Source organism: Cupressus sempervirens, chromosome 4 (assembly GCF_028749045.1).
Source record: "Cupressus sempervirens isolate cs-2001-9-10 chromosome 4, ASM2874904v1, whole genome shotgun sequence".
Classification (NCBI taxonomy): Eukaryota; Viridiplantae; Streptophyta; class Pinopsida; order Cupressales; family Cupressaceae; genus Cupressus; species Cupressus sempervirens.
The window spans coordinates 176,989,935-177,015,956 of record NC_143121.1 but is presented as its reverse complement, the minus strand read 5'-3'; positions in this window follow the sequence as shown (position 1 = coordinate 177,015,956).

Sequence of the window (26,022 nt, the reverse complement as noted above, 5' to 3'; positions counted from 1 at the left end):
CTTGCAGGATATAGCTTTCCTCATGTCTGATCTTGGTCTATTAGTACCTCATCCTATCCATCTCGTTGGAAAACTGTTCTCTTTTGGATTTTTTCTTTCTTTTGACTTGGAATCTTCCCTTTTGGGTCTTGAAGTATCTTTTCCAAGAAATCTCCTTGTTCCCTCCTCATAGTTGCCATGATCTTCCATATCATGGTATGCTGCGAATGGGGCAATTTGAGTGTAAGGTTTTGATCAGGTCTTTCATTTTTTTTTCTTTTCTGCTTGTGGGTTACCCAGTATTAGTTCCACACTATTTCCTTAGGGTTTTATGTGTTCTACTGGGGCAATCCTTGCATGTTTGTTTTAAATTAGTCTATCAGTCCTCTGGATAGTTGGTGAAAAAGCCTTGATGTTCTTGGTAACCTTGGCAACTAACCAATGGTCCTATAGCAAATCTAGTGCTCAAATACATGGTGGTACTTCTCTTTGAAGTATCCCCCCACTCAAAAAAGCTTTAATGGATTCCCTTCATCTCCATTATCCCCAATCCATATCCAGCATCCATCTCTCCTACCCCAGCTTGTGCAACCGCATCTCTCAAAATCAATCATTAGTCTTAGCTTTAGGGATCCACAATCCTAGTCTTAGAGATCCACCCATCCATTCAATCCACCAAGCCTCATCTTTTGAGATCCACACTCCTATCCTAGGGATCTCCGAAACCCATCTCTCGCCAATCTAGCTCTTTGAGATCCTGTTGCATCAACTTTATCATCCCATCATCCATCTCCCTATCCTGGATTCCTTTTTATAGCACTCCTTCATCCTCCACCTCCTCTGAAGTCTTAAGCTTGCTTCTTCTTGTGCATCTGATTCCCCTTTATCATTCTCCCATAGTGAGAGTTTGAGCTAATCCAACCCCTTCTCTTTGCCAATCTGAGTCTCCTTGCTCCTCCCAGATTCTTGTGCTTTTCAAGAAGCCATTGAGCCTCGTCTTCTCTCTCCACTACCTTCTTGAGGGGGCATCTCAAAGTCTAGTCTCTCCTCTTCTTATCTGAGACTGGGGCAACTTTGTTGCTAAAACATCTTCCTTGTGTTGTTTATATTCAAACTTCTTTGAAATAGTGTTATCTCAACACTATGTCAAAGAGGGGAAAAATGTAGACACCTAAATTTCATTACCTTGCTTTGGTAATCCTATTTAGCTATCTCTAAAGGCATCATTAATTAAATTCTTATTTAATTAATCCTTTTCCATCCCCTAGCTGATTAATTTAATTAGATCATCTATAGTCCTAATTGATAAATCAAATAACCCATTATTTATCAATTAATCCTATTATCCTATCTAAATTCCAAAAATCTCAAAATTAATTAAAATCACTTTAATAAATAAAGCCCTCAGAACTAATAATCCTAAGCCTATCTCTAAACCCCCCCATTTAGCCTAATCCACCCCATCCACCCATACTAACCAAGCTTAGCTACTAACTCACCCACCCTCATAAATTCCATCCACTTTCCCATCCCTAACATCCTTAAACTAATCCTAAACCCTCTCTAACCCATCCCTTAATCATGTGCACAATCCTAAACAAGCTTAAGACTTTCCTATGCCTAGCCAAAGTCTTCCCTCAAAATATCCCAATGATCAAGCCTTGAATGCTCTTACAAAGACATGAATGACGCGTACAAGCCCATTCATTTCTCTTACAAGCCATTATGAGGGTCTTTATGAGCTTTGAGCCTCTTTTTTTGACTCCTCAACCCCTCTTGCTCTAACCCATGACCCTATGACATGTGTCACTCCCTGATTGGATGTAAGGAAGCACAATCCATGTGATCTCCTCTCATGCAATCTAAACCCTCCATGAGCTTTTTCCCATCCCTACATCTTGACCATCCATCCCTCAAGCCTCTTTCCTATAAATTGGATCCCCTCCCAAGCCATTTTAGCCACAATCCATCAAGTAAAGTCATAATGCCATTTTGAGAACAAGTTTTACATCCATATCCATTATCCATATCCAAAATCCAATTCCTCCATTGAAGCAATTTGAAGCTTGAGCATACATCCCAAAAGTACAAACCTTATTTAGACATAGCCAACCAACAAAGAGCCATTCCTATTGGGAGAGTCTTTCAATGGCTTATATTCCCAATTAGGAGCCGTCTTTTGTCTATCTTGAAGTTTATGTTTGTTTTTAGTTTGTAGAAGCTTTTATTTAAATTTGGTTTCTCCAAACATGCTAACAACTCACATATACAAGTAGTACATATGTTCTTTTGGTTGGTTGAGGAAGGGTCCATAGGTGATAGATCAAATTGTGCTATAGTGAGAGACTATTCAAAAATGCATTCATTCCAGAGCTTTGATTCTAGTACATGGACCATTTGGACACGACAACTAGCTTTCTTTTGTCCTAGTTGTTTTCAGTGTGATTGGGATCACTGTGATTCAAGTGAGTGGGTGTAATGACCCTCTCTATAAAGGCCACAGAAACCCTCAAACTGAATTTAGGAATTTTGTCAAACACTTGGCATGTAACAGTAACAATATTTAGAATATGGTAATTTCAGATTTGATACTTTCAGAATATAATCACAGAATTACAATATATATAAAGCCATTGAACTATATTTCAATTACAATGCAATAAATTCTGAAATTATTTTATTACCAATTCTGGACTGATTATTACAATGACTGTATGACAGCAAATTTACCCAAAAATTGACATATATTTCAAAATGCAAGAACCTGGTTTGAAGAACTATGGAAGAACACCACGTTTTGCTGCAGATCGTTGATGAAGACCTCCAACCGCACCCCCAAACTGTCCTTAATTTGCTGCTGCTGCCCAAACTAGCAGGGTCATACCAGGCCGTACCTGTATAGCTGCTGAAATAAAATAATATTAGGGTTTTGGGACCCCCAAATGCAAGGAAAATGGGCACCTAGGGTTAGGTAGTAACCCTGTAAAACCATAAAAAATAACTCCAAGGGGTTGAAGAGATATGAGCAATTATGTGGTTTCGAACCCTGCTTTGCCAATTCTGAAAATGCACTTATTCTGTCTTCAAACTCTTGTCAAATGCTTCTCTAATGATAGGGCAAATCTGAAATCCTTATTCCAACCAAAAACAAACCCTAACAACGAATTCTCAATAAGCTCCAATGAGATGGCTGAATACCAACTCCAATTATGCAACAATTCAGGTGATATTTCACACCCTCAAAGTTGCCAATCCAAGGGAGTGATTCGTTCCCAAAGATCGAATAATTTGCAGATCCAAAGTCCACAAATGTCTTCACAATGAAGAAGTAGAAGAGTTCTCCAATCCAAGCATGTCCAAATGAGGGGCCCAGCCCTCTATTTATTCACTTTTCTAAGAAGTTGCTAGAACTTCTAGAAACATCCTTTATAATTTCTCATTATAATGCACTTTTTTATAATAAAGTAATTTTATAAAATAAAAAGTGCAACTCAAATTAAAATTATAACATGTGGGCCCCAATATCACATAATGATAAAATATAACCTCTTAACACTTCTTCAAGAGCAAGATATGACTATCTGATCCGCAAAATTGACTCTCTTTCCACACCATTTGCCTACGAGAGTCTGGAATAGGAAAATCCATGATCAATGCCATGTCGAACTAAAGAGGGGACATTACAGTGGGTGGAAACATGGGCTCCACATTATCTTACTCCATTTTCTATCATACCCTCTATCAAAATTGATGGCATGAAAAGTTCACTTGAGCATAACCATTGATCAGATCTTCTTCAGCCATGACATGTCTTTGCATTGGTTGCACCACAAGGGAATGATGAGAAATCAAATTATTGGTTAGTACATTGTGTAAGAGGTAAAAAAAAGCTTGCACAACCAATCATAGATGGTTATGGATTCACATATCCTATTATTTTAGTGGTTGTCGCTAGAACATGGTGCAGACATAACAAAATTCTTGCATTTGAAGACTATCAAAAGCACAAAATAATTATCATATATTCGCATCTTATTATAGCAACAAATGTAAAGTTATTGAAGCATCAAGGAAAACCAAAAGTAAAAGAAATTTTTACTATTACTAATTCTTATCATGAAGCCCTATTGGAGACCCTAAAATAGAGAGAGGACCCTACTGGAACACTCGACTAGGTATATTTACTTCTTATATTATTTTTTTCATAATGATTCGGTGAACTGATGATTATCTTGTTTAATACAATAAGTTAATAATATTTTTTATGATATTGGAATGTAGGTAAATCATGAAGAGTAGCCATGCATGAAGATAAAAAACTAAATAAGAAGTAAAATGAAGTAAAATCTATTCTATTTTTGACAATACTTTTATTGACACTATGATTTTTGACACTACAATTTTTGTTAGTTGTGTATTGATTTAATAATGATGAAACACTTGATATATTGTAAATGTAAACTTGTTTATTTAAAGTAAGAAACAAAGATGATTTTACTCAATGCAATTTATGTTGAAGGACCTAAAAAATGATGATTTTAATACATACTAACACCAAACTTGCACTATGCCAAATGCCAAAAACTTGAGAGGTAAAAAATTAATATTTTTTCTTTTAATACTAACCCTAGTGACACCCTTTTTCCATCCATAGAGAGCCTCCATCATTCATGGCCACCCTATACCAAAGAGTCTCCAAGGTGCTCCAAGTGCTTATCAAGGTCGATCTTCTGAGGTTCCTAACTCAGAGCTCGTGAGGGCTATCGATGAAACATTGAATGCTATAGGAAAATCATGTCAAGGTCTAAAATAACCTATCTCATTTTTGAGAGATCACATTCTATTTGGATTTGGCACAGTGATCTCACTCAATGCCAAAACTCGTAGTGTGCCTCAGTTCATAGGTGCACCACATCTTAACTTTAAAACCACTAATCTAGCACCAAATTTTCAGTGCCATTAGCTCTGAATGGCTGGGTAAGACCTAGTGACACCCTTTTTCTAGCCACGGAGAGCCTCCATCATCTGCAACCACCCCATACCGAAGAGTCTCCAAGGTGCTTTAAGTGTGTATCAAGGTTGATCTTTTGAGGGTCATAACTCAAAGCTCATGAGGACTATCAATTAAATGTTGAATGCTATAGGATGATCATGCCAAGGCCTAAAATAATCTATCTCATTTTTGAGAGATCATATTCCATTTGGATTTGGCATAGCAATCTCCCTTGATGCCAAAACTCATAGTGTGCCTCAGTTCATAGGTGCACCACATCGTAACTTTGAAACTACTAAACTTTGCATCAAATCATTAGTGTTGTTATCTTTAAATGGGTGGGTGAACCCTAGTGACACCCTTTTTTTGGTCACAAAGAGCCTCCATCATCTATGGCTACCCTGTACTAAAGAGTCTCCAAGGTGCTCTAAGTGCATATTGAGGTTGATCTTCTTAGGGTCATAACTCGAAGCTTGTGAGGTTTATTGATAAAAAATAAAATGCTACAAGATGGTAATTTCATGGCCTAAAAAAACCTACCTCATTTTTGAGAGATCACATTCTGTTTGGATTCGAAAAAGTAATCTCACTCGATGCTAAAACTCATACTGTGCCTCAGTTCATAGGTGCACCACAATGTAACTTTGAAACCACTAATCTTTGCATCAAATCAATAGTACCATTAGCTCTAGATAGGCAGTTGAACCCTAGTGACACCATTTTTCTATTTGTGGAGAGCCTCCATCATTCGCGGCCACCCTATACCGAAGAATCTCCAAGGTGCTCTATGTGCGTATCGAGGTCAATCTTATAAGGGTCATAACTCAGAGCTTGTGAGGGCTATCAATGAAATTCTTAATGCTATAGGATGGTCATGTTGAGGTCTAAAATAATCTATCTCATTTTTGAGAGATCACATTCCATTTGGATTCGGCATAGTGATCTCGCTTGATGCCAAAACTCACAATATGCCCCAGTTCATAGGTGCACAACAACATAACTTTGAAACCACTAATCTTGGAATTAAATCATCAGTGCCATTAGCTCCAAATGGTTAGGTGAACCCTAGTGACAACCTTGTTCCAATCACAAAGATCCTCCATCGATTGCGCCCACCTCATACTGAAGAGTCTCCAAGGTACTCTAAGTGCGTATCAAGGTCAATCTTTCAAGGGTTGTAACTTGAAGCTTGTGAGGGCTATCAATAACCCCTTACCAAGTTTAGTGAACTTTTCTAATTAAGAATTTAAATTTATAGCAAAAAAATTCTCAAAATTGCAAAAGTTACAAAATTAGAAAAGTTTCAAAATTGCAATTTTGCAACTTTTGCAACTTTTTCAACTTTTTCTTGCAAAGTGAAAATGAGTACAAAGAGTTAGTTAGGGGTTTAAGCATGATCATACAAGGTTGGAAACACCTATATAAGGTGTGAAATGATATAATGCATTAATGAAGCTAGTTTACATAAAAGTTGCATTATATGCAAAATATGGCCCAAAAGACTAATCATGGGAATGTAAGGGATTATAGGATATGTAGTACTATATAGGGTGGAAAATGTCTTATTAGGGTCTTTATATGTTGATTAGATCAATAATGGGAAAACAATGTACAGTGTATGATTAATAAGAAGTAATAAAACAAAGTTTCTTTCTACAATTTTTATCATTTTCCATTGTTACACTTTGTTGGTAACATGTTTTTAATTAGATTGTCAAATATGTCTGTCAGATGAATCTACAACTTAAACTATAACATTATAATTCATAGCATGCTAAATTTATAACATATAATCAAGAATTCAAACTTAAACTTACCTGTTTCAGCTCCTCCTCAGGATATAGTGGCTACATCATCAAAGATACAAAACTCTACTGTCTAACCTCATGTGCACTAGGAGTTTCCTATGAGATATAAAATACTAGTTGTTAATATCACAAAAATCAGTTTTGAATTTATTTATAAAAATAAGGAAAATGATAAATAAATGATACTTATACATACAATGGGGCTCTCAATGCGAATGAAAATGCCAGAGTGTCTATGACGCAAAATCTGCATGGGCTCATTGCTTGTAGCCATGCCTTATATAATAAAGAATGTAATTAAATTTCATTACCACAAACATTTTACAAGAATGAATCGATATTTAATCAAATAGAAAGCACCTAATTAGCTTTTTCTTGTCAATGGATCTTGACTCATCTCCCACACTTTATTCCCTAGGGATAGGTGATGCCTACAAGAAAAAAGAAAGATTAGAAACCATATATGCTACAATATCAAATAGAAAAAATAATGAGAACATAACATAATGTATCATAGATGTCTCAAGGCCAAATGAAATAGTTGAGAGCATGGCATCATCAACCTGTCTTAGCTCCTCCTCAGTCATCAATAAACATGAATGAAGATCACATACATGTATAAGTTAGTATGGCTTAAAAATTAAAATTACTTTATTATAAAGATTAACTTTAAATCACATATGTCATAAAAAAAAGTGTATACACGTATCAACAAAGAAGGATTCCATGCCTCTTCATGCCCCTCCTCTCTTGCATCAAGGTTTGTAGCCTCTACACGCTCATCTAGTGTATCCTCATCAAATAGAAATTGATACTCAGAAATATCACCTATGGGACCCAAAAAAATATTCTCACACATTATGCAAGTATGGGGCACACAAAAATGTGATGAGCTTTCTAGTGATGAACTCACACTAGCATCATCAACATGGGGAGGTAGCACTAAGCTAGCCTAGGATATCATTAGGCTACTCAATCTATGGATGGCTCTAATAGTTTGAGAGCTAGCCTCTGCAATGATATCAAGATATTGCACTCAAGGAGGGGGGGGAGACATTAGTAGGGGGGACAAAAGTGTCAACTTTCTTCCATTGTAAAGAGGGTGTATTCTAAGGAGCTCCTTCTCCTACACCCATGTTGGGCTTCATGCTCCAATAGTTCACCTTGAGGCCTAACACAAATTATGCATACAATTTTCTAAAAAAATAAAATGGCACCTCTAACTTGCTATGTGGAGTGATGTAAAATACCATCCACCAACGATCCCAAAATTTTGCATGTATGGTGTCATTTGTGTACCATTTATTGATAGTTTGGGCTTTTTTGGTTGACTTGTAAACTAGTTTTTGGGTTCACAAAAAGAGCAACCAAATCATCTTTACTTATATTGAGGGCCGCAACCTCATCATAGTCAACCCATCATCAATATCTCATGCATTTTGTCACACCAATGAAGAGTGGCATTTTGTTCATTGGTAAGTGTTTCAATTTGATCCACTATGGTATTTAATGTGGATAATATAGGAGCCAATGCAGGTATAGTATTATATGTTATTCGCAAATCCCTCAATTTGATGAGATTTTCAAATATCAAATCCTTAATTTGAGGAGGGTTTTGAGGGGGTAGGGGATCATTTGGTGGATTATTTTGAGGGGGCACTAGATCATTTGGTGGGGGTTACAAGGAATAGTATTTCTTGCCTCAATATCATCATTTTGGTTAGCCATACCTATTAATTCACAAAACATAATCTCTATTTAAAAACACCTAAATTTTAACAATTTCTACAAACAAACCTAAATTTTAATAAATTCAATTAAAACTAACAAATTTATAATAGAATTTAACAAATTTATAATAAAATTGATTGATAACATTAAAAAACAACAAAAAATACTGACCTATATCATGTATCCATTCATGGATCAAATATCAGAGCTCAAAACACAAAACACAGTGTGAACAAACAGCCCTTAGGTTTTGCTTTTTTTCTTAAAATCACAGTATCGATATCGGGTATCCAATTTCATATTGGATGTTTGATAATATATTAGATATTTGATATGAAATCAGATATCCAATAAGGCTTAGGCCTACTTTTTAGCTTTGGTATCAAGATGGGTGGAAAAAAGTTAAAGCAAATTTTGAAATGCTTTTAGATGTTTTCAAACTCTATTTTTTTCACATCGCCACTTTTTGGCACACCATGATCCTGCACATACCCTTATTTTTGTAGAAAGTCAATGTACATGTAAACTACACACATGAAAACTAAAATGTTCTTCAAAAATAATTTTATTTGAAAATAAGAAATCTTCTAAGTGGAATTTCCCATTAATTTAATTTTAGGAAAGTAAATTAATATTTTTAATATTATAAAGAAATTCATTTCAAATAAAACATTAAAATAAGATAAGGAGATCACACTTAATGTACTATATTAATAATATTTTTTACTTAATTAATTTGAAAATAAAATTATACTTTTCAAAAAAAATTATTTAAGGGAAAAAATATTAAAAAGTTTATGGGTTTACCTTAGTTGCTTGAAGCAATAAGTTCTTATTGTAGAGACCTTGATTCAAATTTCATAAGGCACATCTTTGTAGAATTCTAAGTTGCCACTCTTGATCTTCCATTTATATACTTATATGTATTCTAAAGTGTAATGCTTGCTCTTCCAAATATTATTTATAATATGGAAAAAAATAAAAAAAATAAAAATTCATAAACACTTGGACATAAGATGCATGAGAGGAACATGTGGCTTCTTGCATGCAATGAGAGAGATGGGAGTTGGCAACAACTCAGTTCTTGCAATACTAGTGAATGTGATGAAAGTATCATTCTGGTGTCACTAATAGAATTTTTCACCACCCACTCACACAAGCCAAATGGATGAATTTCAGATTTAGGGAAACTATTTGACATCTAACAAAGAGAACCCTATGTTTAAGAACATTGGCAAGGGTTTCTAGAATTGTTGGCTAATTTTCCCTCCTCTCTAAGAAGAAACAATAAATAAATAATATTGATTGATTTTCACTAAAAGGTTTGGGATATGCATTGTTGGGATACCTAGTCAAATAATTTATGTCATACACCTAGGTCACAATATGTGTTATTTTCTCTTGATATAAAGTTAATATACATATAAATTGTACACATGAAAACTAATATGTACTTCAAAAATAATTTTATTTGAAAATAAGAAGCACCCATCTTCTAAGTAAAATTTCCCATTAATTTAATTTAAGGAAAGTAAATTAATAATTTTAATATTATAAAGGAATTTATTCCAATTAAAACATTTAAGTAAGATAAGAAGAGCATAATTTAATATACTATGTTAATATTATTTTTTACTTAATTACTTTTAAAATAAAATTATACTTTTCAAATAAAAAGGGAATAAATATAAAAAAGTCAAAGGGTTTAGCTTAGTTGCTTGAAGTAATAAGTTGTTATGTATTCTAAATTGTAACTCTTGCTCTTCTAAATATTATTTCTAATATGACAAAACAACTAAAACTTCATAAACATGTGGACATAAGATGCTTAAGAGGAACATGTGGCTTCTTGCTTGCAATGGGAGAGATGGAAGTTGGTAGCAACTCAGTTCTTGCAGTACTAATGAATGTGATGACAAGTACCATTCTGGTGTCACAAATGGAATTTTTCACCACCCACTTTCACAAACTAAATGGATGAATTTCAACTTCAGGGGACCTATTTGACCTCTCACAAAGAGAGCCCTATGTTCAAGAACATCGGCATGGGTTTCCATAATTGTTGGCTAATTTGTCTTCCTCTTTGAGAAGAAGTAATAAAAATTGTTAAAGTAACTAATATCATTTTTACAAATGTATAATCATGGCCATTGTGATTGATGATTTCCAAATGTAGATTTGGATCTCATATAAATAAGAGAGGAGGAGACATGTCTCTTCAAGAGAGATGAAGAGACATGCCTCTATAGTTAATCGCCATTTAGTTTATAAATAACTATATGTATAACTCACCTTTAAACATATATATAATATTAATATATTAACCATATATGTAATATTTATTATATTACATATATATTATATTATATTATATTATATATATATATAAGATATATAATGCATAATATATATTATATATATTATATATATAAGATACTTATCTTAAGGATAATTTATCATCAACGAGGTGGTTCTAATAAAATCAATCTAACAAAGGCTACAACAAAGTCATGTCGTGGTGGTGAAATAGTTACATTCAAGAACTTCATAACACAATAGTTTCTTCTGATTATAAGAGCCCAATTAGTTTAAGTAAAGTCATAGACATACATGCATACATTCTTATTAGTAATATGAGACATAAAACAATGTTCATATAAATCATGAATATAAATACTCAATGTAATGAGTATAACACTTTGACTAATGCTATACTTCAACACTACCTCTTAGCAAGGGAGAAGTAACAAAAACATTTTATGAAACATCAAAATTAAGGATATCTATACACAACATATTATCTAACTTTAACACTTTGAAATAGTGACTTGTCAAATAACTACAATCACAATGTTATGAACACTATCATAACATATATTATGATCTCTAATTGTTTGCAACAATATCTAGAGTAATTATAATACAATCGTTATCAATGATCTCTAATTTTCTAAGATATTATCTACAATTTTCATGATAATAGGCCTATCATTTGCAAGATCATCATCTTATAAAGATTACCTTCTATTTGTTTGTTATTATGGTGTCTGACAAAATTTGACCCAAAGAACCATGATAATAGGTCTACCATTAATAAGATCATCATCTTATAATGGTTACCTTTTGTTTATATATATCAATGAAAAATTGTCACATTTCATTACATATCATATGTGAAATAGTAACTACCATGAACCTAGTCATAGGGTGGTACAAAGTGTTTTCACCTTATATTTCTCTCCCATAGAGGAGAGCACATTATAAAGAATTTCTCTTAGAACTTCTCCTCATCGAGAAGATATCATCCACAAAGGATTGCATCTCAAAAGTTCTCCCTCTAAACATCAATCCTAGGAAGTCAGGTCCTCTTGTTACTTCCTCAAAAACTCTCTTTACCCAAGGATGTCTATCAAACTCATCACTCCCTCATGTTATACATAGGAGTAGGCCCATAAACATCATATAGTCACCCACATGTATTTCTAGACTCCCTCTGGGTATTGATCTTCTAAGCTCCTACATTACCTTCAAAGAAGTTCCATACTCCCTCTTAATGTAGAAGAATCTCATAATCTTAATAAGAAAAGATTTTTTCTTCAAGAGCCTCACTTTATCCATCTTAATCATTCGGGTCTTTGGAACTACTATCATTAGATTTAGTCTACAAAATATTTGGTAGCACATGTAAAGTATCAACCTTCTTTTCCTATAAGAATATTCTCAAACATGAAGGAAAAGGTCAAAGAAAATAACCCTTATAGTATGTATAGAATTAAAAATAAAGGAATAGATAAATGTAAAAGAAACAAGTACTTATCTACACATGAGAGTCATGGAATATCTCCTTTTCTAAGGATGGTTCAAGTGGAAATGAAACATTGCCTATTCTGCCCACCCCCCCCCCCACAATGTAAAATTCCCACTCTTGTAGGTAAGTGCACCAAGTTGTGGTGCCAAAAGGGGGATATGTGTAGACACCTTTTTTCTAAAATTTGAAAATTTTGAGCGTAACTAAGTTGTTGCAAAATTTGATGAGCAAGCTAAAATCTATAGCCCAATTAGTACATTGTGGTCTTTGATAAAAAAATGAACATACATTCAAAAGAAATTATAGATGAATGGCTTGAAATAGTTCAAATTAAAAATAAATTATATGGTTAGATAGCTAACACAGAGACCTATAATGCTATGTAACCTGATCTTATCGATACCCAACCACAAGGAATCTTGAAGGGGAACACACAAGAAAAATCATCCATTTTTGGTATGTTTGCTAGAAAACACATCTCAAACCTATTTATAAACTCCAAACCTTTGGGTTGGATCTCCAAGGCAAAACCAAGCCTTAGGCTTAGTTTTAATGCAAAGCTTTCAATAGTGTGTGCACCCTATAGCATGCACATTCTATTAGAAGCATTTAAATTCTCAATAGCGCATTTGCGCTATAGTGCACATGCACTATTGAGACCTAAATTGCAACCCAAGAGCAAGAGAGAGCTAGGTGGGGGGTGAGGTGGGGGTTGGGGTGAGGGAATGGCTCTGTGTGTGTGTGTGTATGTGTGTGTGTGTGTGTGTGTGTGTGTGTGTGTGTGTGTGTGTGAGAGAGAGAGAGAGAGAGAGTAGGGGATGGGAGAGGGGAGAGAGTATAGGATGGGAGGGAGGAAGTGAGAAAGAGTAGGGATGGTAGAGAGAGTATAGGATGGGAGAGTAGGGTGGTAGAGAGAGTACAAGATGTGAGAGAGAGGAAGTGTGAGAGAGAGTAGGGGTGGAAAAGAGAGAGTGCGAGATGGCGGAGAGAGATTGAAATTAGGGGATGGGAGAGAGAGGAATTTTGAGAGAGAGATCAGGTTGGGAGAGAGAGAGTTTGAGAGTAGGGGATGGGGGAGAGAGAGAGTAGGTGGTGGGAGATAGAGTGGGAGATGAAGAGCAAGAGAGAGGAGGATGGGAGTGCATGTGTGTGAAAGAGAGAGAGTAGGGAATGGGAGAGAGGGAAGAAAAAGTAGCTTGAGAGAGAGTAGGAGATGGAAGAGAGAGTAGGTAATGGGAGAGGGAGAGAGAGGGGGGATGGAAATGTGTGTAAGAGAGAAAGAGAGAGAGAGTAGGGGATAGGAGAGAGTGTGAAAATGTGAGAGAGAGTAGGGGGTAGCAAAGAGAGAGTAGAGAGGGAGAGAGTGAGAGTGAGAGAGAGTGTGAGAGTGAGAGTGAGAGTGAGAGAGAGTGAGAGTGAGAGTGAGAGTGTGTGTGTGTGCGTGTGTGTGTGTGTGAGAGAGAGAGAGAGAGGGGGGGGAGAGAGAGTGAGAGACAAAGTAGGGGATGGGAAAGGAGAGAGGGGGATGGGTGTGTGTGTGAAAGAGAGAGAGTAGGGAATGAGAGAGGGGAGAAAGAGATAGAGAGAGTAGGGGATGGGAGAGAAAGAGAGTAGGCAATGGTAGAGAGAGAGGGAGAGGGAGAGAGAGGGGTGATGGGTGTCTGTGTAAGAGAGAAAGTAGGGGATGGAAGAGAGTGTGAGAGTGTGAGAGTGTAAGAGAGAGTAGGAGTGGAAGAGAGAGAGTGAGAGTAGGGGATGGGAGAGAGAGAGAGAGAGAGAGAGAGAGAGATAGTAGGCAGTGGGAGAGGGAGTGGGAGGGAGAGAGAGAGGGGGAATGGAAGTGTGTAAGAGAGATAGAGTAGAGGATGGGAGAGAGTAGGCAGTGGGAGAGGGAGTGTAAGAGAGAGAGAGATGGGGGAATGGGAATGTGTATAAGAGAGATAGAGTAGGAAATGGGAGAGTGTGTGAGAGTTTGAGACAGAGTAGGGGGTGGTAGAGAGAGCTCATACAAGATGGGGGCATGTGCAAGAGAGAGAGAAAGATAGCAGGCAAGAGTGGGGGAGGGAGAGAGAGGGGGGATGGGACTTTATGTGACAAATCTAGAGAGTAGGAGATGGGAGAGGAGAGAGAGAGGGGGGATGGGAGTGTGTGTGTCTATGAAAGAGAGAGAGAGAGAGAGAGAGAGTAGGGGATGTGAGAGGGGAGAGATATTAGGTGATGGGGGAGAGAGTAGGTGGTGGGATAGGGAGTGGGAAAGGGAGAGAGGGGGGGGAATGAGAATGTGTGTAAGAGAGACAAAGTAGGAGATGGGAGAGAGTATTAGAGTGTGAGATAATGTGGTGGCAGAGAGAGCTCATACGAGATGGGAGAGAGAGAGTGAGATTAGGGGATGGGAGAGTGTGAGAGAGAGTAGGGGATGGGAGAGAGAGAGTGTGAGAGTAAGGGATGGGGGAGAGAGAGAGAGAGAGAGAGAGAGAGAGAGAGAGAGAGAGAGTAGAGAGGAAGAGAGAGAGAACTTGAGAGAGAGATAGTAGGTGTTAGGAGAGGGAGTGGGAGAGGGAGAGGGAGAGAGATAGGGGGGATGGGAGTGTGTGTGACAGATCTAGAGAATAGGGGATGGGAGAGAAGAGAGTGGGGGGATAAGAGTGTGTGTGTCTATGAAAGAGAGAGAGTAGGGAATGGGAGAGGGGAGAGAGAGAGTAGGGGATGGAGGATAGAGAGTAGATGGTGGGAGAGGGAAAGAGTGAGAACAAAGGATGGGAGTGTGAGAGAGAGTAGGGGATGGGAGAGAGTGTGAGAGAGAGTAGGGAGAGGGAGATAGAGAGAGGGGGATGGGAGTGTGTGCAAAAAATATAGAGAGTAGGGGATGAGTGTGTGTGTGTGTGTGTGTGTGTGTGTGTGAAAGAGAGAGAGAGTGATAGTGTGAGAGAGAGTAGGGAGTGGTAGAGAGAGAGTATGGAATGGGAGAGACTGAGTGAAAGGATGGGAGAGAGTGAGAGAGAGAGTAGGGGGTGGCAAAGAGAGAGTAAAGGATGGGAGAGACAGAGTGAAAGGATGGGAGAGAGAGTGTGAGAGAGTAGGGGATGGGAGAGAGTGTGAGAGAGAGTTGAGAATGGGAGAGAGCAAGTAAGAGTAGGGGATGGGAGAGAGGGAGAGAGAGAGAGAGAGAGAGAGAGTAGAGAGGGAGAGACAGAACTTAAGAGAGATGGATAATAGGTGGTGGGAGAGGAGGAGAGAAGGGATTGGAGTGCATGTGAGAGATATAGAGAGTAAGGGATGGGAGAGGGGAGAGAGAGAGGGGGATGGGAGTGTGTATTTTAAAAAGAGAGAGTTTAGGGGATGGGAGAGGGGAGAGAGAGAGTAGCCTGAGAGGGAGAGAGAGAGAGTAGAAGATGGGAGAGAGAGAGACTAGGTGGTGGGAGAGGGAGAGAAGGGCATATGGGAGTGTGTGTGAGAGAGAGTAGGGGATGGGAGAGAGTGTGAGAGAGAGTAGGAGGTGGTTGAGAGAGAGAACGAGATGGGAGAGAGAGAGTGAGAGTAGGGGATGGGAGAGAGTGAGAGAGAGAGAGAGTAGGGGATGGGAGAGATGTGAGAGAGAGTAGGGAGAGGGAGATAGAGAGAGGGGGATGGGAGTGTGTGTAACTAATCTAGAGAATAGGGGATGGGAGAGAAGAGAGAGGGGAGATGGGAGTGTGTGTGTGTGTTTGTGAAAGAGAGAGAGTAGGGGATGGGAGAGAGTGTGAGTGTGTGTGAGAGAGTAGGGGGTGGTAGAGAGAGAGTATGGGATGGGAGAGATAGAGTAAATATATGGGAAAGAGTGTGTGAGAGAGTAGGAGGTGGCAAGGAGAGAGTATGGGATGAGAGAGATAGAGTAAAAGGATGAGAGAGAGTGTGAGAGAGAGTAGGGGATGGGAGAGAGTGTGAGAGAGAGTAGAGAGAGAGAGAGAGAGAACTTGAGAGGGAGATAGTAGGTGGTGGGAGAGGGAGTGCGAGAGGGGAAGAGAGAGGGGGGATGGGATTGTGTATCTATAAAAGAGAGAGTTTAGGGGATGGGAGAGGGGGGAGAGAGAGAGAGAGAGAGAGAGAGAGAGAGAGAGAGAGAGAGAGAGCAGTAGATGTGAGAGAGTGTGAAAGAGAGAAGGGGATGGGAGAGGAGAGAGGGTGAGAGAGGTAGAGGTAGTAGGCAGTGGGAGAGGAAGAACGAGAGAGAGAGAGAGAGAGAGAGAGAGAGAGAGAGAGAGAGAGAGAGAGAGTAGGAAGGATGGGGAGTGATATTTTTTCACGTAGTGTGTATGCACTATATGAAATCACATAAAAATAGTCAAAAAGGAACTTTGGGGCCCATTTCATCCATTCTCTGCTTTTGGTCTATTGTGCACTCTGTTATTCTGATAGAAATCACCGATTTCAACATAGCAAACACTATTTCAACACTTTTTCAAGCTAGCAAACACCAAATTCAATCATTGGCTATGCAATATGAAGACGTTTTGAATATTCCTTGTATAGAAGAGGTTAGTGCAATCCATTTTAAACATTGTTTGTCAATATATACATACAAATTTGATTATAATTTGACATGTTGTTTAATATATAGTGAATTCATTGAAAATTGTATGTTTGAATGAAATATTATTTCAAAATGGTTAGAAATTTGACAAGTTGTTTGATATATATTGTGTATTCATTCAAATAATTATAATTTTTATATATATTTGAATAATTTGTAATTTACACATTTTAAGTAATTTAGATGTTTGAATAATTAGACATGTAGAAATCAACATCATGCCAAGGAAGAAACCAAAAACTCAAACAAATGAAGATAGGGAGAGAGATTTGGCAATTAAAAGAGATAAAATAAAATTACTATGTGAAAAAAAAAATTACAAAGCAATAATGAAGAATTGACTTTCGAAGAGGATCAAGAACCACCAGTACAAAGAAACAAAGAGGAAGAATTAGAAAGACAAAGAGAATGAACGAGACTGTTACGCTCAAGAAGGCAATTGAATTGTGAAGCTAGACCATCTTCCAATGTTGGAGTCATATCATTTGCTACACCATCTTCCAATGTTGAAGTCATATAGTCCTCTCATGCTGAAGAGACACTGATTTGTAGATCCAACGATATACACACTCCATCATGTCATGTTGAAAGCATGACATCAACACATCAAGTAGGTGATATTACATCTTTTACATCTTATTACTAGGGCACATCATCTTCGGTTTAAGGTACACAATACACTCAACCTTATATTGATGTTGAAAATGTTGAGAGAATTGAAGAGATTAGAATACCTTCTAGAATTCATTTTAGAAGACCAAAATATTTGATTCATATTGATACTAACATTTTTAAATCAATGCCTGACAAGATTAGCAAGTGTACTTGTCAAAGAAAAGTTAATCATATGTGGAAATTATTTTTTGAAGAATTAAATATTACAAGTCGATGCCAATTATTTGTTGAAATGATGAGAAATTTGAAATTTAGGCCTATCATGAAGATTCTTGGGCTAAGAACAATGGATAATTCAAATAAAAAAAGTATTGTAAAGAATCTAATGAGTTCTTATGACAAAGTGGGTTTTAAATCATGCACCAAAGATAGTAATATCAAAAAATGAGTAGTTACATCGATAATAGTAAGTAGCCAAATGAAAAAAGCTTGACTCATGAGAAAGACAAGCAAAACATTAAAAATTGGTAGAGTACTCTAAGGAGAGCCATGCTAAGGCATGAGAGATTGGAAGATCCAACAAAAAATGAGTTATGGACATTTAGTGGTAGACTACCGCGAAAGGATAAAGAAATTAGTGAAGCCTTGAAATCATTGATCGAAGATTTTTGAAAAAATAACACATGTGTTTCTCCTAATCAAAGAGATGTGGTAAGGAGGGTTGGTAGCCAAAATCATGACCCACATGCAAAACATTTTTTGGACTCAAATCAGACACAATTTTTTGCAAAATTTATTGGTATGTATCCTTAAATTTGAATAAGTCAAATATTTTTTGAGATGGGTAAACCTTTTTATGTGAAGATAAATCACACACGCACAACTTGTTGTTGTAGGATACATATTGAATTTTCTAACCATTTTGATGTTTTTAGGCATATATGTGTAGTTTTGCATTCTTAGTTTGTTTTGTAGGATTGTGACATGAATGAGCCACCAAGATATTCAAGGGAATTCATATCAAACATTTTATGTGAAATAGAGGCTGGCCAAAATTTTTACAAGGCATCATGCTTGGATGGTACATGCTTATTTTGTGGTTCTTTGCAACTTTTATAAACTTGTCAACATATGGATAGTACACATGCAATTGGAAATGAAATAGTAGATTATGAAAAATTTAAGATAGTGACATATGCTCTAAAAGATGGGAAACATAGTAAAAGATGTGATTTAGTCATTGAAAAGATTCCAGGGTATGAGTTCATGAAGATTTTTGGTGAAAAGATTATTTACGAGTATGCAAAGCATACCCATAGAGCTCGATGGCTGGATTTGTAATTCAAGTTGTGCAAGGATATGTTTCCACTAGATATCATTGTTTCGGTTGTAGATTTCATAGAGAACTACACACTACAACCATAAAATGAGGTGCAAGAAAAGTATTAAACTTCTCAACAGGTTTCCATATTTGTTCACATAACATTCATGCATTTACCTACAAGTACAAAGGATGATAGGAAGATTTTGAGGGAGTACCATTTTTACATCAGTGATGATCGATCACATTCTATAGAGTTTGTACATGGTTGTTTTCAACTACTTTATGGAGATTTGGCTAATAGGGGCATAACATATCATCAACACATTATTTGGTTAGACAATTGCACATCTCAATTCAAGAATGCACGGATGTTCTATTGGTTGAGCAGGATGCATAGGTTGTGTAGAATTCAATTTATGTAGAATTTCATAAAGGCTGGTCATGGTAAGGGAGAGCATGATGGTGTAGGTGCATGCATTAAAAGAGCCTTGGCTCATGAAGAACTAAAGTACAAAGATGGAACAATATTGATAGATGCAAAATCCATCATCCAATGGTGTAATGCTACAATGGGTTCAGGTAAGGAAGGTGAGTCTATGGTTCATAGATTTTTTTGGTTGATAGATAATACTAACATTGCGCCATATCAAGATTGTTGCACACTAACAGGATCTAGTGAGTTACACTCTTTTAGAAGCTCTAATGTAGGTTCATGGAGTATCCACACATGAAAAATGTATGCTATTGTCCATCATGTGCAGAGGAAAATTGGGATGACTGTGAGTCAACTGAATGGGTGGACAAATGGGATATATAAGTTGTGAACCCAATTGACACCTATCGTCCCCCACAAGCACTAGAAATGGTAGAGATGGATTCGTCTATTGACTTTGACTGCTTGTCAAATCTAGTGCAACCTGGTAATATATATATTTATATATCTTTTTAATTTCAATATGTAACTTTATAACTTTTACCCAAGTATTTTCTAAATACTAACCGCATTTTGTACATTTGTCACTGCAGGCCATGTTTTTGCTGTTATTGCACCTAAAGACAATGAAGAAGGGATAGATTATTATTTGTGTCATTGTTTTGAAGCCAAACAAAAATTGGATCTCTCGGTTATAGATGGTGAAGGTTTAGAGTACCATGTCGGTGCGGTGGTTGTAACTGGCACATGGCTTAGATGATATTCTATGAAGAACCCTAACTTGTGGTTATTCGAGGATTGGCAAACTGAGAGGAAGATTCTTCATTATTCAAACCTTGTTATTGCATCAAATGCCCACTTGATAAAATATGGTGGAAAATCACATAATAAGATTCTTTGGAAATTTCACGAGTCAGAACATGAGGCAATACTTGAGACATTAAAATGTCAAGTAGATCTAGTTGGCTCATTAGATTGAATAGAGAGAGAGAGAGAGAGAGAGAGAGAGAGAGAGAGAGAGAGAGAGAGAGAGAGAGAGAGAGAGAGAGATCAATTGGATCCAAATACAATGTTGCAACCTCTTCCCCAAGACTATCCAGACGACTAAGGTGGACCATATTGTTATGATGTGTAAGTGATGAGATTTAGTTTAAATCATAGATTTTATGTTTTGATTTGTTTAGAATCTAGATGCATTATTTGAATTTATATTAGATTCTTTAATAGGACCCATTTTTAGATTAGTTGTTTGAATAAGTGAAAGTTTAGAATTTTTTGTTTAGATCAAAATGTAATGAAAGAACATGAAATTTTTTAGAATGTGAGTACTTTATGATGTAAAGTCATGATTGTGTACATGTAACTAGAAACTTCAAACTGGCTAAAGCAAGGATACAATGGGAGAAGTTTTGAATACTCATCAAGAAAGGGTTACTATATTACTTAAAAAGCAAGGATTTCTACAAATGGATAATTCTTAATGACAAGCCAAATTCATTTTTTGTCATTCTCTAATTTTAGTGGATTAATCTTATCTTAGATTTTTTACTGTGCTAATTCTTCATTTGCAGGTCACCAAAGAAGAGGGCTAATAAAGTTGAAGCACCAGTGATAAAGGGTGAGATGCCAAAATCATCTACAAAATGGTATTATCAATTCACGTCCTCAATATTTATTAGTGTTCTTTGTTCAAGTACCATTGTGTGTTAATCATCTTATGCCTGGAATTGTAGAGGATCACAATCATCAAAAATTAAGAAGGAAAATAGGTCTCAATCTAATGATAATGGGGTAGTTACATATATAGTTCTCTCTAAGGATAATGTTGATTAGCCAATGTATAGGTTGAGAGAACCAAAACACTATTTAGGTCTACTGAAAATAAATTGAACTTTTGATATTTTAGGATACAAAATGTATATTGATGGATTTGACAAGAATTAAAAGTATATAGACAATCAATTTAGTCTTCCATAAAATGGTTCTTATATTAACAACTTTTATTGTATTTATTGATTTTTTTCTAGCATTTAATGTGATTAAAGTGATATGGGTATATATTGGGTAGGTTTAGCATATGCTTTGAATAATTTATCCATGATCATCATGAGATGACCATCTCAAAAGTGTTTATTGAGCTCATTTTACTAGCTACAAGACTAATACTCTTAATTTTCTTCCAAACCATGGTTTCTTGTAATAGATACCCAAGAATACTTGCAATCATTGCATTCCAATTTGTTGGACTTTGACTCATTATTATCATAAAGTTGGAATGTTGGAAAGGGTTAATACTTGATTATGTATATTCATCCCATGTGTGTTCCATGAGGTATTTACTATTGTAACATTTTAAGATTTAATTTTGTGGATTTTTCCCTCATTTTTCACATGATAGGTTTTTTCAAGTGACACATGATGAGTTTGTCTATACAACATAATGATTGAGTTGAAGTGATTTATGAAGTAAAGGGCTATTTAATGTAGCTATTTAAATCATGCATATTTGATGGCCATTTCCCTCTGTTTTGTAGTCCTTTTTCACAACATTATTTCTAACATGGTGTTAGTTGTTCAAGTTCATGAATGATCACAATATCCATGACTATACAACAAGTGTGTGTGTTTGATGCAAAGCCCTCCTATATTACCCTAGGAACCACAACTCAACTCTGGGATTCTCTTGTATTCTTGGAATTTACCCAAGGAATTAGACTCTACTACATTTCAAAAGGATTTATTTGACTTGGTAACATCTTCCTACAACCATGTCTAAGAGGTTATAATCCAAATCTTTAGTTTGTCTTCTAAACACTCACATTCTTCACCATGCACCTAGTGTACCCTGGTGCCTCCAACATACCAAAACTCATCCTTGGCTTCATACCATGACCCCAACAAATTGTATCATCTCAAAAAATCCCATATAACATGTTCCAACTCCTTGCACACTCTCAGCAACTCATCTCTTACATTTTCTCAATTTTGCCTCTTCTAGGCTTGTTCCAACTAGCCCTTGCCAGTCACTAATTTGTTGTTTTCTCCAAAATTTCCCACAAAAATTCCTAAACTATTGGGTGATTAAAATATCCTTTTCCTCACTCTAAAATATACTCCAAAACCAACTACACTTTTTTTGTAAAATATCACTCAAAACTAGTTATTTTAGTCTACCAACTAGGCCTAGTTTGACGTCATTTACAAAGCAACTCACAATCACTTGAATCTTGGAAATACCATGACCCAAAAAATTCTTAATAAATGACTCAAATGCAAGTATTCTTCTATTTTTTTGGTCTCATGATCAACTTTACAATGGTTTTTACAAAACCCTCCTTTCTAGCCCCTTTACCCTAGGGCTTTCTAGAAATATTACTTTGCAATGTCTCTAAAACCCCAAAATGGTTCAAAAACCTTCACTTTGGTTATATTAGATTACTTCCAACATAAAATTCAACTCTTGTTTGGAGAAAACAATAAATCCACCTTTGAAGCAATCACATACCCCTTTTTATGCACTCTTTCTCACTCAACCCCATACCCTTGGGCATCAAAAAATCAACTCCAGGTTCTTCCCTGCACATGAATGATTAAAGAACATGTTTCAAAATATTATTGAACCATTCCACAAGCCCCAGTAACCACATAAAGTAGAATGGGTCAGATTCACAAAATGACTCTCAAACCCCTCTTAAATTGTCACCTACAGCAAATTTTAGGACAATCAATATGAAAAATACAAAATGATTGACTAAACCTTCATACCAATGCTAAATGAAAGTTAAAAAATTTCCCTATCACCTCCAAAAATAATTAGATCAAAAAGTATTGTGAAAATGAAATTACAGCAGTTACAAGTTTAGATTTCTAATCAAAATTTTGGGGAAAACTATGCATTCATTGCTCAAACTTCAAAACTCTTACATTACCAATCAATTTTGACCATCCAAACTTGTCTCCCACACATGGGAATGAGGTTTTTAACTCATTTAGACTCTCAAAACCAAATAAAACCTCTGTAACTACCCCTCTAACCACCTTTGTGCATTAATCACCTTATTTTGTTGTCAAATTAACACTTTTAGTTGTCAATTGACATGTTTTTGATATTCCTTGCTACATGACTATCCCATTACATTAATATGGTCATTTGAGACCTTATTAAACAAGAAAAAACTAAACAAAAATCATATCTACCCTTTGGACCCCTTACATGACTCGATTAAACCCATTTTGGCTTATATTGCCAATGTTGGCAATTTTACAAAATATTGCACTTTAGTGCCTTTTACATATTTTAGAGGCTTTGATAGACTTATTACATTATTCAAGACCTTTATAGGTCTTTTCTATCCACCCCTAAACTAGGATCAATCCAAATCCATTCCTAGTGACCCCTAGGTACCTTGTAGGCTCAATAATGCCATTAAGGCTTACATTAAAGCTTTGATTACAATATGATCAATCTATGATCAAAACAAGATCACATGTCCATGATTAAACTCATTACAAGTTTTAATGATCTTAGAAGGCCATTTTTCTTCCAATCCACCTAAGGATTGCTCATCTTGCCTCCTGCTTGTGACCTTGGTGCTCTTGCACCAGTGTTGGCCAACAATTGGAAAATTTGTGTTATTGATTGAGCTACTAGATCTTGTCATTTTCATTTTTTGCCTTGAGGAAATTCTTACATTTAGCATAGATACTATCTTTCAAAATTTCTTCCTTATCCTTATAAATATTATATTTGAGTGTAGTTTCAATATTTGGTAGCTTATTACTAAGAGTAGTCATCTCATAGAAAAGAATTCTTCCAACCTAAGCTTCTCTTGAAACTTTTTTTATAGTTCTTAATTTATAAATAGATATGACCTTTTCATTGTAACATGTAGGCACGGATCTAATAATTTTACTCATGTTCATCATCATCGCTTAATGGTGTAGGGGCACCGAGGTCATTCTATGAAGATACATTCATTAAAGACACCAAGGACTAAGGATCTAGTGGACTTCTAACATAGGGAGACTCTACGCTGCAAATGGACTCCACTTCACAAGCCCAACCCTCAAACTTAGGGTACTCAAACAACTTGGATCAACACCTAGGAACTCCTTGCCACCAATAGGCCTACAAAGAAAAATACTTCTTAAATGGTTTCAACACTCAACTTTTCAGATGGAAATGGTTATTATAGACTCAAAACAACAAGAAAAATCCCAAACTTGAGGTTTCTCAACACTCAACAATCAAATTTCAAAACTGTTACCAGCACTTCCTACTAGGACAATTTCTAGTTTTAACGGTCAAACTCCCAAACCATACAAATTACCCCCCATTGTTTTTGAATTTTGAACCACTCTTCAACATCCCCTAAGAGATTCCAAAACATTAATCACCAATTCAGCTCCAGCATCAAGTTATGCCCACTTTGTGTCACAGTCCTAAATGGCCAGTTGAGGCTAGGTTACAAGGAAAACATAAAAAAAATTGGTTCATAGACTTGGTTTAACACCTTGGATCTCTGATATACATCAAAATTTTCCTTCTACATCATTCACCTGGCTCAGATTAATCAGTTTGGGAGCCTGATCCTTCTTTTTCCTTCGAATCTAGACTAGACATAAGATTGTGTTCAGTCTAAGGCTTGCTAGTAAAAATAGATGTCATGCTCCTAAAGATCTAAATATCTGCCATCTAAAAAAACCCTCTCCTAACTTGTATTCCACAAAGTGGAATTGAAATCCCACAGTGGGTTTCCATGTTAGGATTCCATCTTGCTAAAACTCTCAAATTTGAAGTGAATCTGACCTATCTGCATTAAAACTGATATAACTTTTGTTTTATACAAGATAAAGACCTCAAAAAAATTGCAATGGAATTTTGACTCAACCCTCTATCCAACCATATAATACTTGTACCATTAACAATCCATATAGGCCGTACAAAATTGAAAAATAGTAAAAAAGGCATAAAATCTGAGTTTTTTATTCACCAATGTTGTCCACCGTCCATACAATGACCTTTCCCATGTGTGGGGATCTTAAGTGAATGACTTTGAATAGTTATAACTTCCACTTGAATGGTTGGAACACCATACAACCTCATTTTCAGTTTGACAACTATTATTTGCAAAAATTGCTCTTTAGCAACTTTTTGCATTTTGCAATTTTTTTGAACCTTTTTGCAATTTTTTACACTTTTTCAGGTTGGTTTAGTTGTTTTGAGTCCTATAATAATAATTTAGAATGATTAGGATTCATTTCAGTTGGTGGTTAGTTGAAATTCCAAAAAGTGGAAAAATTGCAAAGTTGCATTAGCAACTTTTGCAACAATTTAGCAACTTTTAGGAAATAACCGTAAAATTATCTTTGGATGGTTGAAACTATTGTAAATGCCTTTATAGGCCCTTTTCACTTGAATGATGGGCATAGAAGGAGTTTGATATGTTTTTCTTCCAAGAATCTAATAATAAACCCACTGTTCTAGCATTTTATGACTGTTTTTGGCCGTATAGTACGGATTTTTTCAATTGAAAGGGCGATGTTTTGCATTGATCAGTTAGTGTATCTAATTTGAAGAATTTTGGAGGTGGTTTGAAGGAGATACCAGTTTCCGTTTGCAAGTTATACATTTTTCCTTCCTCACTACCTCTGAAACCCTTGAATCTAAGGTTTTGCCAAAGAAATGGCCCTAGTTTGAGTTCCCATGGTTGGAATTTCTTAGAAACTTTCATGAGGTAGGATAGGGAAATGTATTTTCA